The 15,570-nt window shown below is 37.9% G+C and overlaps 1 protein-coding gene across 2 annotated transcripts in view; it reads left to right on the top strand.

Annotated features, from left to right (window-relative positions):
- LOC122792207 (leucine-rich repeat and fibronectin type III domain-containing protein 1-like protein) overlaps positions 1-15,570 on the top strand; it is a 2,814,387-nt gene that overhangs the window by 1,678,256 nt on the left and 1,120,561 nt on the right. The window lies entirely within an intron of this gene.

Raw genomic sequence — 15,570 nt, 5'->3', positions numbered from 1 at the left:
CTTAACTGTTCTCACCACGAATGCACACTTAACTGTTCTCACCAAGAATGCACACTTAACTGTTCTCACCATTCTTCTTTGTGCATAATAGTGCTCACCTCCCCACTCAATTAAGGCGATAACCCTGGGGTTAATCTGTGTCAAGCAAGCTTCCCTGAATGCTGGAACTTAGGGTCGCTACCATGACGAATACTGACAAACTTTTGACCACATCCCCATTCTACTGCCTCGTCTCTTAAGGTCTGTCACAGGTTTATTTTAGACTTCAAATCTTTGACCTCTGCAGATACAGGAGACAAGCTTTTATGGGGACATGAGGCATTTATGAAGGCATGAGTTGAATGCCACATAAAGGCATTGGCTGTGTGTAGCCTCAAAACCCAGTTCACCAGGAAATGGTGATCAGGTGATACCAGGCTGCCTCGACACTTCTCTTGACCTGAGTTTCCAGACTATATGGCCTCAGAGCTGATGGGAAGATGACAAAATCTGTTACTGACCTTTTGCACAAGAGTTCATCCTAACAAGTGACACTTAAAAGTATCCTAGTCCATCTAACTGCATGCTATCCCAGCCTTCAACATGACTGGCATGACATCTGACTCCACTGTCTACCATGTACACTACATGTCCACACAGTAGCTCCATGTAGCTTCTTCATGCTGAGTCCATCATTGGTCAACTGACCCTATAACACTCACTGGTTTATGCCACAAGAAAGCCTGACTCCAGAGGATGGGTCTTGGTATTCCTGATCTGGACAATATTCTCAGATTCTTTAAATTAATCATCATTTGGAGTGCTGAGGTTTGCTGTAAGTCTGGCCATTTCTACCACAGCAGTTTGTCAGTGGTGAACCTAGAAGAATGCAGACCTACAAGCATCAAAGCTGTAAGGAATACAAGGAAATACTGACTCATCCAGCAGAAAGAAGTCATAATCCCAGGTTGATGGTTACCTCCTCTTGTCTGAGAACCCACAATGGAGCTAAGGACCATGAAGTACTATTTTTTCAACTTTGTGGACAACAGTGCAGACAGTAAGAAAGGGAGTACAGATGGAGAAGGATAAAACTAGGGAACCTACACTGACTCAAGGTGCATGCAAGAGGGAAGGTGACCCACACTACTTAACATAATAGGCATGTGAGATAGTAAAAGGGAAAACATTGTGGTTGACAGTAGGCATGTGTAGCAGCGCTCTCTAAATTAGTTGTCAGAGAATAAAATACAGGAATCTAGATGAATGCTGAAGTCTGCAGAAATAAAAGAAAGGACAAGCTTCAATCTAAAGATGTCTGTCTGAAAATACCTGAAATTTAAACAGGTGACATATAGCTGATTCTAATCTAGGGAACTGTTTATAGTACAGAGCAAAGATAAGACAGGAGAGGGTTGTAGAACAGATTAAGATACTGTGCGAAAAGTCAGCAGAAGAGATTACTTAACTGTATAAGGCTGACAGATAATTTTGAATGAGATAATGGTATATAAAAGCAGGTATTGTATTCTATGCTATAGGTAACTGGTTAGAAATGTAAGAGCCTTGTTTAATTACATGTTAATATATCATATGCGTATTTACAATATGCATGTAGACAGCTGAAGTGCTTTCCTGGATTAATACAGAAGCATGAAGCTTTAAAATGCAGTGTTCTCGTCCCAGAAAAAGGATATGTCCTACATAATTAGAAAATAAAAAAGCCAAATGTGTTACCAGAAAAAAAAATCTGCAAGCAAAACACTTACCGTTCCCATCTTAACCCATTTAAGTACTATCATTGACATCTTAGCATTTTCTCCAGTTGCTGGTTTTATTTATAGTTTTATGCATTGTCCTAGAGACTACAATGTTACATCAGCAGATTCTGAAAAGGCCCTGCAGTACTGTTGAGGCATTCAAGGTCAATGTAGGTATTGCAGGAGAGAAAAAAAAAACAAAAGATCTATAGAAAAATAGTCTTTTAAGAACAGCTTATTATCTCAGTGAGATAATTTTTGCTCAGTGGCTTTAAATAATTCTATATTTGCTTCCCTGCAGCATTTCAAAATGAAATTCACTAGAAGCTAAAAATAGATATGGCTATACATCCAAGGTCAACGTGAAAAAATTATCGGGATTTGAGCACAGATGCACATAATCAAAATAGAACTGTACAACACACTAATAAGTTGGTTCCCATACAGCAATGTCAAGGATTTATTGATGTATTCCATTGCATCACAACAGTTTAGAATTTCTCCTAATATCTGCTGTGAGCCAGAACTAATAACAGGAAAAGTGGTGCATGCAATTTCTTGATAGTTCTGGTGTCAGTGTCTTACTGCCCACGCTGCTTTGTCAACATTATTGCTTACTGGATACTGTGATGTTTTCTTTTCAGGCTCGCTATGTTTCTCAATTTAGAGATAATCATTTATCCTGTAAATAAAACTATGTGACAGGCAGTGCCATGATAGAAGACAATAGTTTCAGCAACAGTGGAAAGCGCTAAGGTATGCACTTTAACATATTTACTCTGATAATGTTAGCCTGATCTGTAACAAATAATTTAATATAAGAACATTAGTTGTTTACACCTGTTGATGAATTCTTTGTCTCACATTGTTTTAACCCTTTATATTATTTATGGAGAGAGCAATTAAATAAAGTCCTTTAAATATGGTTGGATCTATATATAAAACCAAAAGATTCCAATGATGTTAAGGTACTTGTGTGGTTAACAAAATCAGTTTTTGCAAATGAATAACAAAGTGCTGACCATTTGAAAGAGAACAGCAAAATTTCATCAGCATTTTTGCATCTTGGCAAGTTGTATCAAGATACAGCTCCTGGCAAAAGACAGTCTATGTTCCTGACACTGATACATTTATGTATGCAATGTACCCTGCTTCTTATCCACAGCTTCTGCTCCCTTTCATGTTTACATGACACAGAGAAGCTCCTGCCTTGCAGTTTCTACCAAGACGTGGATGGTGCTGCTGACATGTCTCCTAGAGTTTTCCCATATATATCATTTGTAGACTTCCACTGACTTTTAAAGGCTGCCATTAACTTTCATAGGAAGCAGTAAGAGGACATCACTCCAAGACAACCCAAGGAAAATCTGTATCAAGCTTCCTGAAATACTGGGGCAAATACAATACAACCCAAGGAACATCTGTATCAAACTTCCTGAAATACTGCGGCAAACACAAGACAACCCAAGGAACATCTATGTCAAGCTTCCTGAAATACTAGGGCAAACACAAGACAACCCAAGGAACATCTGTATCAAGCTTCCTGAAATACTGGGGCAAACACAAGACAACCCAAGGAACATCTGTATCAAACTTCCTGAAATACTGGGGCAAACACAAGACAACCAAAGGAACATCTGTATCAAGCTTCCTGAAATACTGGGGCAAAGACATGACAACCCAAGGAACATCTATATCAAGTTTCCTGAAATACTGGGGCAAACACAAGACAACCCAAGGATCACCTGTATCAAGCTTCCTGAAATACTGGGGCAAACACAAGACAACCCAAGGAACATCTGTATCAAACTTCCTGAAATACTGGGGCAAACACAAGACAACCCAAGGATCACCTGTATCAAGCTTCCTGAAATACTGGGGCAAACACAAGACATCCCAAGGAACATCTGTATCAAACTTCCTGAAATACTGGGGCAAACACAAGACAACCAAAGGAACATCTGTATCAAGCTTCCTGAAATACTGGGGCAAACACAAGACAACCCAAGGAACATCTGTATCAAGCTTCCTGAAATACTGGGGCAAACACAAGACAACCCAAGGAACATCTGTATCAAGCTTCCTGAAATACTGGGGCAAAGGAACATCTGTATCAAGCTTCCTGAAATACTGTGGCAAACACAATACAACCCAAGGAGCATCTGTAACAAGCTTCCTGAAATACCGGGAAAAACACAAGACAACACAAGGAACATTGTATCAAACATCTGTATCAAACTTCCTGAAACAAATCAAACAACACAACCTAAATTCTTGAAACATCACAAATACTGAAAAGGAACATCTACTAAGGCACATCTCACTCATTTTTCTAAAAACAGCACACTTCATTGCAAAAAACACTGTTTTGCTTAAAATCACTTTCTCTTAATTGCTAAATGAGTCTTAGCAATTCTAAGCATGTGTCTAAAAAGTTGTGACGCATTTTTTCTGAAATATAGAAAATACTGACGATACAGGAATATATTTTCTGGCTTATGAAGATATTAGCCACCATTCAGCCACTGTAAACATTCTCGCTAATTAAACATTAAAGGACTGGAAAACAGTACTGGAAAAAAAAATGAAAGCTGCAAAGCTGAGGCGAATATTACACCTTATACCTGAGTGGCTATGAAGTTTTGACACTTTGACACTTTTTACACACACTTAAAATTACATTAAAATGATTTGAAGCACTGACTTTCAGAAGTGTTTTGCAAGCAGAATTTTATCCTTCTATGATGGTGAATGCAGAGTGTCTGCTGCCACTAATTCCCTGAATCTTCCGAGTAGTTATATCATTTCATTCATCACATTGAGACACTACTCCTCCCCAGATGGAGATGGGGGAATTAGAAGGCATGGTCAGAAAGAGACTGAATTCTAACTAACTATATACATTTATATTATTGTCATATTTATAATCGAACACTCAGAACAGGGAAGGTAAAAATATTGATCTAAAAAGATTATAACTTAAAATATGTAAAAAAGACAATAATAGAACCTGCACTATTCATATATATACATATATAGCAAATCTGAGCTCAAGCAACAATGGGGAAAGGGTACATTCACACTCCTTGCTGCATTTCTTTTTTATCTAAGTGCTGCCTAGAGACATTACATGGTCCACCCTATTATTTTAGTTCAGTCTACTCTTTTTCTGTCTCTTCTAGACTGAACAACATATCATACATTCAGTTTGCTGTGTTGCTTTTTTCTGAATGCACTGGTACTCCTGTTCTTTCCTCTGACATATTATTTGTTTATTGTATTCTATATGTTTAATAAGGCAATGAAAACATTTAAATATATTGTGATTTTTGCTGTAACTATGATTCGTTGCCCTTATACTAAGCAAATCATTTTCATAATTCTTAACGTACTTGTATCTAGAGTAGCTATTCATCTTTCCAGGCCTCTCATAAACTATACTGTGTTCGGCATGGGTTATACAGTCAACAGAATGTAAATAAATATGTAAATAAAAGACTCTTTTCAGGGTCCTGCCTTCCATGCATTTCCATCAGCTCTGCCTCTGTTTGTCTCAGTAACACCTTTTCAGTTTGTTACTATAAATGGTTTCTCTGTACCTTCTTCACCTTTCTTTCCCCACTTAATGGTAATGGTAGCACATGCATCTTGAAAGATTTTCTCTTACAGAACATATTTTATTGTCTCTTCCTTATAGCAGTAAGACAGATAAACTGTTTATAATTTATCTTTTCCCACCACATGACCAGAACTCTAAGTGATGTTTTCCCATCGCTTGGCTGTTAGCTTCCTCACTTTCTAAATGTGTCACTAAATGCACACACACACACACACACACACACACACACACACACACACACACACACACACACACACACACACACACACACACACACACACACACACACACACACACACACACACGCACACCCTTCCCACTTCCTAACTGTGCCACTAAATGCACAGACACACACACACACACACACACACACACACACACACACACACACACACACACACACCACGCCACTAAATGTACACACACGCACACACACACACACACTCACACACACACACACACACACACACACACACACACACACACACACACACACACACACACACACACACACAAACACAGATGCTTGTTGTACATTTTTTTCCTTGCTTTCTCCTAAACAAAGCTAGAGGGCTCCATCTGTGACCAACACTCTTGCACAATGTTGCTGCTACTTGCCAGCTCCCCATATTGCTCATTGCAGAAAATCATAATGTTGTAATGCACAGTGTTTCCTTAATATCTGGCTGTTTTTTTTTTTTTTTTTAAGAATATTTATCGACACTTTGTGTAATACTTGCTGTTGACCAGAAGATATTGATTTGATTTAAAACTGTCTGTGGGTAAAACTCCAAGACTGAATAAATGCTATTAGCTTTCACAAAATCATTAGGTATATGTTTTCTTGTATAGGTTCTGTCTTTATCCCAAATTATCCCATACTCCCTGCAAGGCATTTTTATGTTTTTCACTGCCCTTTATAATTCTTTTTAGGCTAGTAATCTTGCCCAGAAGTAGTATCCTTCCTCCATCTTCACTCAGTTTTCCATTTTTATAATATTTTTGTTCCCTTTTGCATGCTCACCAGTTGGCCATCGCCAGCTTGCTAGGTCTGCAACAATAGCTCTTTTTGCCTTAATGTCCTCAGTGCTATCCCCTGAGCTACGGTTCACATTAGTGGCAGGATGAAAAGGGGAGATGTGATAGAATGGAACAGACGCCAGTATCATATTTCCTGTCCTGTGCAAGGTGATTTTTTTTTTGTATGCCCATAGTTGGTAGACCTTTTGCCATCATGTGTCATTAAGGTGAGGAGTGCACTTAGATGTATTAGACTTGTCTTAGATTAGTGTCTAAAGACAAAGGAGTTTTGTGGAAAATTATTTTTTACTGTCATAGTGTTATCAAATTCTGGTCACATTGGACCAGTGACAATGTAACTGCAGGTGTTGAGCAATATGAGTATTATAACAATAAGGAACCAGGTCCAATATTTCTGAACCTCGTTTTGGAACTTCAACCAGATAGTTTTGGGAATGAGCATTAATGAGGTACAGGGTAGCTTTATGTATATTTATTTCAGGTGGTTTAGGTCTCCCAGTTAATGGAGGAATAGCTGTAGTTTCCCAAGGGAATAATATTAGGCTCAATTGGATGGAATGTCTGTTTATTTAGGTATGCCTCATAGGCAGTAGGTGACATGAATGCCTCACGGGCAGTAGGTTACATGGAGGGGCACAGTAGTTGCTAGGATATAGCACAACATTCTATTTGTGGTGAAAAGAATATGGAGAAATTTGTGGTCATTGTCCTGGCTCAATAGTTTGGACTTGAGATGGTTTCTTGGAATTATAGACACGCTCCCTCCAATAACACTGTCTTTTTTCATGTTGGGTATGAGGAAAAAATAGACAGTGAAATTTGGAGCACTGGGGGTGCTCTTGCTATTCTGTACTAACTATGAATATATCTGTATTTTTAAGATATAAGAATGTCTGTTAGTAAAGCAACCATTTGTTTAGGCTTGCAGCATTGGACAGTGCAACCTTTCTATCATTTTGATTTCGATTAGCTATGTAGGTAATTTGTGGAGAGTGACCATACATAAAAGGCAGTATGGGGGAGGAAAAGGTACTGGCCAATATATGGATGCCATGAGGAGAGAGATGTTGGCCATCCATAGCAAAGCAGTCAAGGTTGTCAGTCATCTCTTCTCAGAATTTTTTTTTTGGATCTCCTTAAAATGATTAGTAAATGTTAAGTCAATAATTGAAGTCAGTTGTGTTTTTGGTTTGTTGATTATACTTACAAAAGATGAATGTGTAACTGCATATTTTTTTCAGCATACTGTTATGAAAAATTATTTATCTTTAAGTGTCAAGCAGACCTGATTGCAATGATGACAGTAGGTCAAGAGTACCTACATAGAGAAATGACTGAATGCATAAAAATACAAGCATATTAAATAAGTAAATATCTAACACGATTTATATAAACAGGACAACAGGGAAGCTCCGGGACAAAAAATATGTCCACATGTATATTTGGAAAGACAAAATATAGAATATGCTTTTTACAAATATTATAATTATTGCAGTAGTTTTAAAATATTTTGCTTTTCCTCATTATATTTGTTAATCATCGGGTACAGAAGGGGAAACCTGAATTTGCAAGCTGAACTAAAGGAATATCACTAGATGTTTATTTTAAGTTAAAGTAGGCATTTAACTTTTATTGAAGCCTTTGTTTTAAACCCATTTTGAAGTCAAGTCCAAGTACTTTTTTTTTGGGGGGGGGGGTCTTCCTTTATGTTGTGGTTTCAGGGCTTTTCATGTTTACACCTGCTGCTTGTATATATAGTTACTTTGAGCTTGTAGAGCTTTGGAGAAAGACAGATAATGTGAGAGTCAATAATTTTGGAGTTAGCATGCATTCTTCCATCTGCAATTGTAGTTGTATAGTTTTAAGGGTTGCTTGCAATTGTGTTTCTTCAACAATCAATGCTGACTGTCATAAAAATACATCCATGCTGATGAAAGCCTGACCACACACTAAATAAAGATGTTGACTCAACATATTTTATAAAGGTTTAGCAATAGCTATAACATATAACTTTTTGAATATTCATAGGTTCGTAGGTTCATAGGTAGGTACTAGGCTATTGGCCCTAAGGCCTATATAAGCCTAGCCAACTGGTACCCTGGCTTTTGCCACCCAAGAAAATTATTTTCCTGTGCCCCTGTCAAGCATAGTCACAGAAGTGATCCCTTGGGTAATTTCCTATCTTCCATCCAATCATCAAATTTTTTCTTGAAGAGTGCTACTGAGGAGCTTTGTTTGATATAGACAGGTAGTTTGTTCAAGAGTATGGGAAGTCTCTGAGACAGGAATCTATCCCTCTAGCATGTTCTGTTTATTGTGGTGGTAAGGTTTAGGTCCCTAGAGCGTGTTTTATTTCATTTTATCACTTTTGTTTATGGTGAAAGTCTGACTGGGACAAAAAATATTTAAGAAGAGGCCCAGGGAGAAAAACCTAAACATAAAGATGTAAAACAAAGCGAATGATACATAAATAATATTAAATGCTGATGCTAACAATTTTGCATGCATGTTAATATCAGTAAACTCCAATGCAAGAATCAATATTCCTAGCCTAAAATACAGTAAAATGTATATACTGAGAACAAATACGTATTTAAGATAAAAATATTTTCACTAGTTTAGATGTAACAATTGTGTTTGCATGTACCTGCATGTATGCAAAATTAATAACTGTATTTAATGTTGTCCACTTCCCTGTCTGGGCTTGGAATTCTTTAAAAAAGAAGAATTAATCAGAAATAGAAACTTTTCAACAGCAGAAATAGAAACTATTTGTGCAATTTTCCAAGTGTTCTAACACATCCCAGTTCAAGACCATGTTAACCCTAATGATTTACGTAAAAGAGTGAGCATAACTGAGAATTTTAATTTTATATTAGGCATCCATTTTAAGATGCATGGGCAATCTTGACAATTGACAATGCATCATACAACTTTCACATCCCATTCCACAGCCATTATTTACCCTTTATGCATCCCTCTGTCCTGATTAATTTATATTGCTAAATAGGCTACCCTCCATATTATTATAGAACAATGGAAGAAAGGGCTAGACCACTAATGTTCATCCTTTTTCTCTCAACTATGAAATGTGCTATATTCATACTGGGAAAAAATGCACCAGTTTCATGGTGCACATAAGTGATCACCTACCTGGTAAAGAAATACATAATCGCAGTAGTGAAAATACAGTTCAATTTGAAAAATTTGAAAAATGTACCCATCCATTAAACAAAATGTTGAAAGTATAATGCAGTACAAATTATCCCATAGAGCTGCATCTGTCTATTGGAAAGTGATCATTACTGGTTCGTTATAATAGGCTCAGTCACTCATTCTCATAACAGGACAAATTGCTGCATGTTTTTTCTGAACTGCCAGCAGAAAAAAACATTTATACGTTCTAATTAAGGAAATTATCCTACAGCCTTTACTATGTTGATAGTTAGCAAGATATAACAATATGAATGGAAGTCTTTCCATTAGGGAATCCTAACAAAATGGAAGCTAAATAGCAACAAATTTAGTCCAGGCTCACTTTTAAACATAAGCCTTTTTGCTATTTTACTACAATGTAGCGAAAGCATTATAGAATTCAGATTTGTGTCTCACTTATGCCAAGGGCTACCAGTACTTTTGACACATTTTCAAAGAGTGTATAAAATAGCCTAGACACTAGATGTCCATAAAGCCTTTCAAATTAATCATATCCAGTACTTAAGACAGTAATGTGAAAGAACTCTATTTGCATTCTACATAGATCTAAAAAGGCTGCATAATCACCCACTGGTCCCAATTTACATCTGAAGATAATCACCCCAACACAGTGATACTTACCTCATTACCAGCAAATAAAAATACTGTTTGAATATTAGAAAATGTTGACAGGATTCAAAAACAGGCTAGCTGCAAGTGATAAGGCTGTGGCAAAAAGGAAACTTTAAAGTGATTGCAGAAATGAGAGATTTAGCAACATATTAGCCACAATGAAGAAAGACCTCATTATTGGCTAACTTGTGTGCTCTAAATTGCTTGGTGAGTACTGCAAGTGCTAACAAACACTTTGCTGTGGTAATCGCGTCAGTAACCCATGCATCCCCTTGGTACAGTCAACCTTCTCATTCACTCCCCCACATACATACACATATTCAAACCTACAAACACACAGACACAGAAAGACCCCCCCCACACACACACACACACACAGACGTAACTAGGAAAAACATCCATTAATTATATCATCAATATTCCTCATAGGTATTAACATACTAAAAGGCTAATGTGATTGGAAAAATGCACATGCGCGCGCACACACACACACACACACACACACACACACACACACACACACACACACACACACACACACACACACACACACACACACACACACACACACACACACACACACACACACACACACAAACACCTAGATCATCCATAATTTTGTCTAATAATCTGACTGTCCCTGACACAGATGACTGCTGTTATGTCAATAATAACAGACATTATAGTTCCATACATCTTTTTCTTCTTTGGCAATTTCCCCACTCCCATCCCCTTATACACACACACACACACACACACACACACACACACACACACACACACACACACACACACACACACACACACACAAATGCACAAACAGCCATTACCACACATGCAGGCGCTCAACCACCCCCAATCACAGTCATCCACACACTCACCCTCCCCTCCCCAAACACAGGCATGCAAACCTACCCCACCAATCACCTTATGGGCTTATTGGGATTACTCAAGCCAGCACACATTCAGATACATGTATACGTTTACTTAAGAGCACTCATTCCTGTGCATAGGCTAACATATATATCTATACACATGTAAAGACACACAGCAGCTCCCAACTGTACAGATTTTCGCAGAGTATCCAGATTTGTGCCTCTTATTTTGGTCTGTTTTGCATAAAACTGTGGTTATCTGGCAAATCATTGACAAATGATCGAAGAGTGAAGTCAGAATATAATGACAGACGTTTGAGAGTTAGACTTTCTACCGTTAAATAAACCTGTTATTCTATTAACTTTCTAAATTTGTAATAGCAATATTCAAAACAGTCTCTGTGGTGTTGCTCAAAGTCTCACAGACCCAGCATGTCTTGATACAATTCTTGATACAATGAAAATCCATAGTATATGTCAATATACAACTGACTTTTGATATATTGTCCACAGATTTGTTAAAAATTCTTCCAGTGGGTCAGTTTAGTGTGGGTGCTTTGGTATTTTTAAGCTCAATGATTATTTCAAAAACATTTCTTAACATTTGGTTCTCATACCCCCTTGCTAAGAAATAATTTTCCAAATTGTTAAAGTTTCTCAGAAAAGGTTCTAGTTTAGTGGTTACTCAAGCTGACCTATATCTCTGTGACTTGGCTATGTTATATTTTCTCTCGGTGGGATGCAGACTTTTACTGTGGAGTAAGAGGTTCACTTTTGTCGGTTTTCAGTAAAGATCAGTGGAAATTCTGTTATTGCTAATGTCCTTGGAAATTAGCATGTAGGATGAGAAACGCTGGGTGGTATTAGTTAGACTGAGATACCTGATAGAGTCTTCTAGCTGCTGTGTGTCACATTTCCATACAATAAAAATATTGTCAGTAAAACGAAGATAATATGAGATGTGCTGCATGAAATTTCTGTTGGTGAGCACAAAATCCTCCTATTTCTAAAAGTTGGGACTGTACTCAAAATGTCTACAAAATAAGGGCTTTCTGTTAGTATGGTCCAGTTCTCCTTGATAATATTCTTGATACAACAAAAATCCAGTCAGTATACAGCTGTATTTTGATTTATTGCCCACAGATCTGTTAAAAATTCCTCCAATGGGTCAGTTTAGTGCAGGTGCTCTGGTATTTTTAGGCTCAATGGTTGGTTGGTTTAAAAATGTTTCTAAACATTTGGTTCTCATACCTCTTGCTAAGAAATCATTTTCCAAATCATTAAGATTTCTCAGAAGAGGTTCCATCTTTGTGGTTATTCTAACTAACCTATATCCGTGGGAATTAACCACATTATAGGTTGTCTTGGTGAAATGCAGATTTTTACTGTGCAGTAAGAGGTTCACTCTCCTTTGTTTTCAGTAAAGATCAGTGAAAATTCTGCTGTAGTTAATGTTTTTGGATATTAGCGTGTCTAAAAACATGGTTGAGCTGGAGCTTTTGCAGGAGGTGAAATGCAGGAAGGCAGTAGATAGATTGAGGTACTTGATAACCTCTTCTAGTTGTAAAGTATCACCTTCCCATACAATAAAAATATCATCAATAAAATCAGGATGACATGAGATGTGCTGCATGAATTTTTGTTGGTGAACACAAAATCCTCCTCCCACTTGTCTAGGGTTATGTTGGCTATACTGGGGAGCCATTACCACCCAAATAGCTATTCCAGTCTTTTGCTTGTAATGTTTTCTATCAAAAGTAAAGAAGTTAAAATTCATTACCAAACTGATGTGCTTATTTAACTTTGCTAGCTGTGCTTGGTTACCATGATGGTGTCCTTTAAAACTATACACAGCTGCTTCTATCCAGTAATTGTGAGGAGGCATGGTATGTAATGACTCTACATTAGTTGTTAGCAAGATGCCGTCAGCTTCAACAATAATGTTTCTTATTTTTTTCTCAAAAGGTTCATAGGATCTTTTATAAAAGATATTTTCTTATTGGCTAGGGATTTCAATAAATAATCTAGGTTTATGGCTGTTGCTTCCATAAGGGATCCTACAATAGCCACCACTGGCCTGTATGATGAGTTATCTTTATTTTTATGAGGTTTTCATATTTCAAATGGGGGCATGGGATCCATAAATAATTGTACAGATTCTCTGTGATCAGAATTTCTTCATATAATGCCATAAGGCTGGTATTCCAATCACTGTATGCTCTCTATATTTCACCAAAAGTATAATTCTCATAAAACCTCTTGGCATTCAGCATGTCTTCTACTCTCAGATTGTAGTTTGTAGTATCAGTCACTTGTATCCCCCCACCCTTGTCAGCCTTCATTATGCACCTAGACTTATCACACCCCAGTTCAATTAATGCTTTTCTCTCTTTATATGTGAGGTTATTTTCTCTTTGCCAGTTTCTGTAACAATGTCTATTTCACATTTTACTTCAAATGCAGCTAGTGTTTGTTGCATGGGAGGGCAACATCTGCTGGGTCTCTGTCATCTTGCCAATGGGTTTATTTTTCACATTTCATAGCCTTGTCATGGAATTGTACTTGTAAATTCAGTTTTCTCACATAACTCTGGAGATCCATAAGTACCTGGGCTCCATCACTTGTGCAACTGGGTACAAAAGTAAGCCCTTTAGAAAGTTCACTTCTTTCATTATCAGCCAGTTCTTTTTTGGAGTAGTTCCAGATTAGAGGATAAATTAGTACGATGGCTGGTTCCTCTGTTTGACCTAGAACCTGGGCTGTAGTTGGGATTGCCCAGGTACCTAATATGCCTGACTACAGTCCCCTGTTTGGCCCTCCTGTTGCCTTGGAGGTTCCTGGATGGAGTTTGAGAGTAATGAAATACCTCTTGTGCCCCCTGGAACCTTGGTGGCTTGTAGAAGTATTACTTATTGTGGCTCTGGTAAGAGGAACTCATAGGTTCATAGGTAGGTTCATATTTAGGTACTAGGCTATTGGCCCTGGGGACTATACAAACCCATCCAAAAAAGTACCCTGGCTTTTGCCACCCAAGAAAATTATTTTCCTGTGCCACTGTCGAGCAGAGCCAAGAGGGACTCCAATAAGAAGGATCAGCCCTGGGGCTCCGGTGTTGGTCTTGGAACTGGTACTGATGTCGGTTCTTATTCTGGTATGGTGGTTGGTGTCTGTTCTGCTAAAGAAGTGCTTCCACAAGATGTGGGTCTCAGTAGTGGTGCTGCTGCTGTTTGTGGTAGCTGAATTGTTGGTGATCTTGGCTGTCTTGTTGGTTCTGCCATACTTCCATTAGATCCCTCTGATGATTCTGATCCATTATATGGTTCTGGACTCTGTTATGATCTGAAATGAACTGTTCCTCATAGGGTCTCAGAGGTGTGCTGGTGGCCAGGAGTGGTTGTGATGATAGGGGGGTTCCTGTTGTTCTTGTGCAGCACTCCTGTCCTGTCCTATTCTGTACTGAGATCTCCATTGCCAAAATCCTTTTGAGGTCTGCTGCCATGATGGTAATTCCTTCTATTAACCCTGTTGTAATTCCTCCAGTAGTAAGAACCCTGTTTGTTGTTGTTTCTATTTTTTACCTTGTTAAGCCCCTCAGGGTCTTCCTTATCCTACTGTTCTCTCTTCATCTTACTGATCCTACGTTCCTTTATGGATTGCTCATATCCTTTCACTCTGTCTTTCAGAACTTTGAATTTTGCCTCACGATCATTGTGATTCTCATTCTTATTCTCAAAAGTCGGTTCCAGTTGTTTGATTAAAGTTTCATTTGCCTCCTGTGCAGTCAAATTGTTTTTCAGAAGTAGATGAATGAATTTGTAGCTGACATCTTCCTAGATGTCATTCCATTTCTTTGGTAGTGAATCATCCATATTTTTCCACATGGGATTTTTGTTGAGTCTCAAACCCCTAGGCAACCTTTTCTTATCCAAGCTTTGTTGCAAGTAAATATGCTTCCAATAAAGCCTTTTCAGCATTTTGGCTGCTTCTCTAGTTTTGAGAAAGTCTCTGAATTTTCATTACCTGTGTCAATTCTTCCTTTGCTCCTGTTGTATCAGCCTGAATCTGATTTGCATCAGCTTCATCCCAAGATAGTGCTGATAAGTCTCTCAACTTCCAGTTTTCCATGATATGATCATTGTATGGGAAACCCACTACAGTACAGAGAAATGATGATGAAGATAATCACTCTGGTCCACAAAGTCCCATAGTGTGCAACTGAAACTGTCACCTTGGTGTCCCTCATAGTCTCTGAAACCTATTACATCAATATACTGGGTCCAAAAACAAACAAAATGAGGAAATGTCTCTGTGTGGAAGATTTAAGATTCCCTAGAGTTCAGGCACCTAATAAAAAACATACTGTGAATATCCAAACTAATAACAGGTGGTAGAAGTCATTTCTTTAAAAACTTTCCAAAGTATAAATCCACTAATGAAAGTAGGGAAGCACAAGCTAGTTCAAGTCAAA

The sequence above is a fragment of the Protopterus annectens genome, chromosome 1.part0 (assembly GCF_019279795.1).
Source record: "Protopterus annectens isolate FY-2018-M chromosome 1.part0, PAN1.0, whole genome shotgun sequence".
Lineage (NCBI taxonomy): Eukaryota > Metazoa > Chordata > Ceratodontiformes > Protopteridae > Protopterus > Protopterus annectens.
This window is presented reverse-complemented; position numbering and strand designations above follow the sequence as displayed.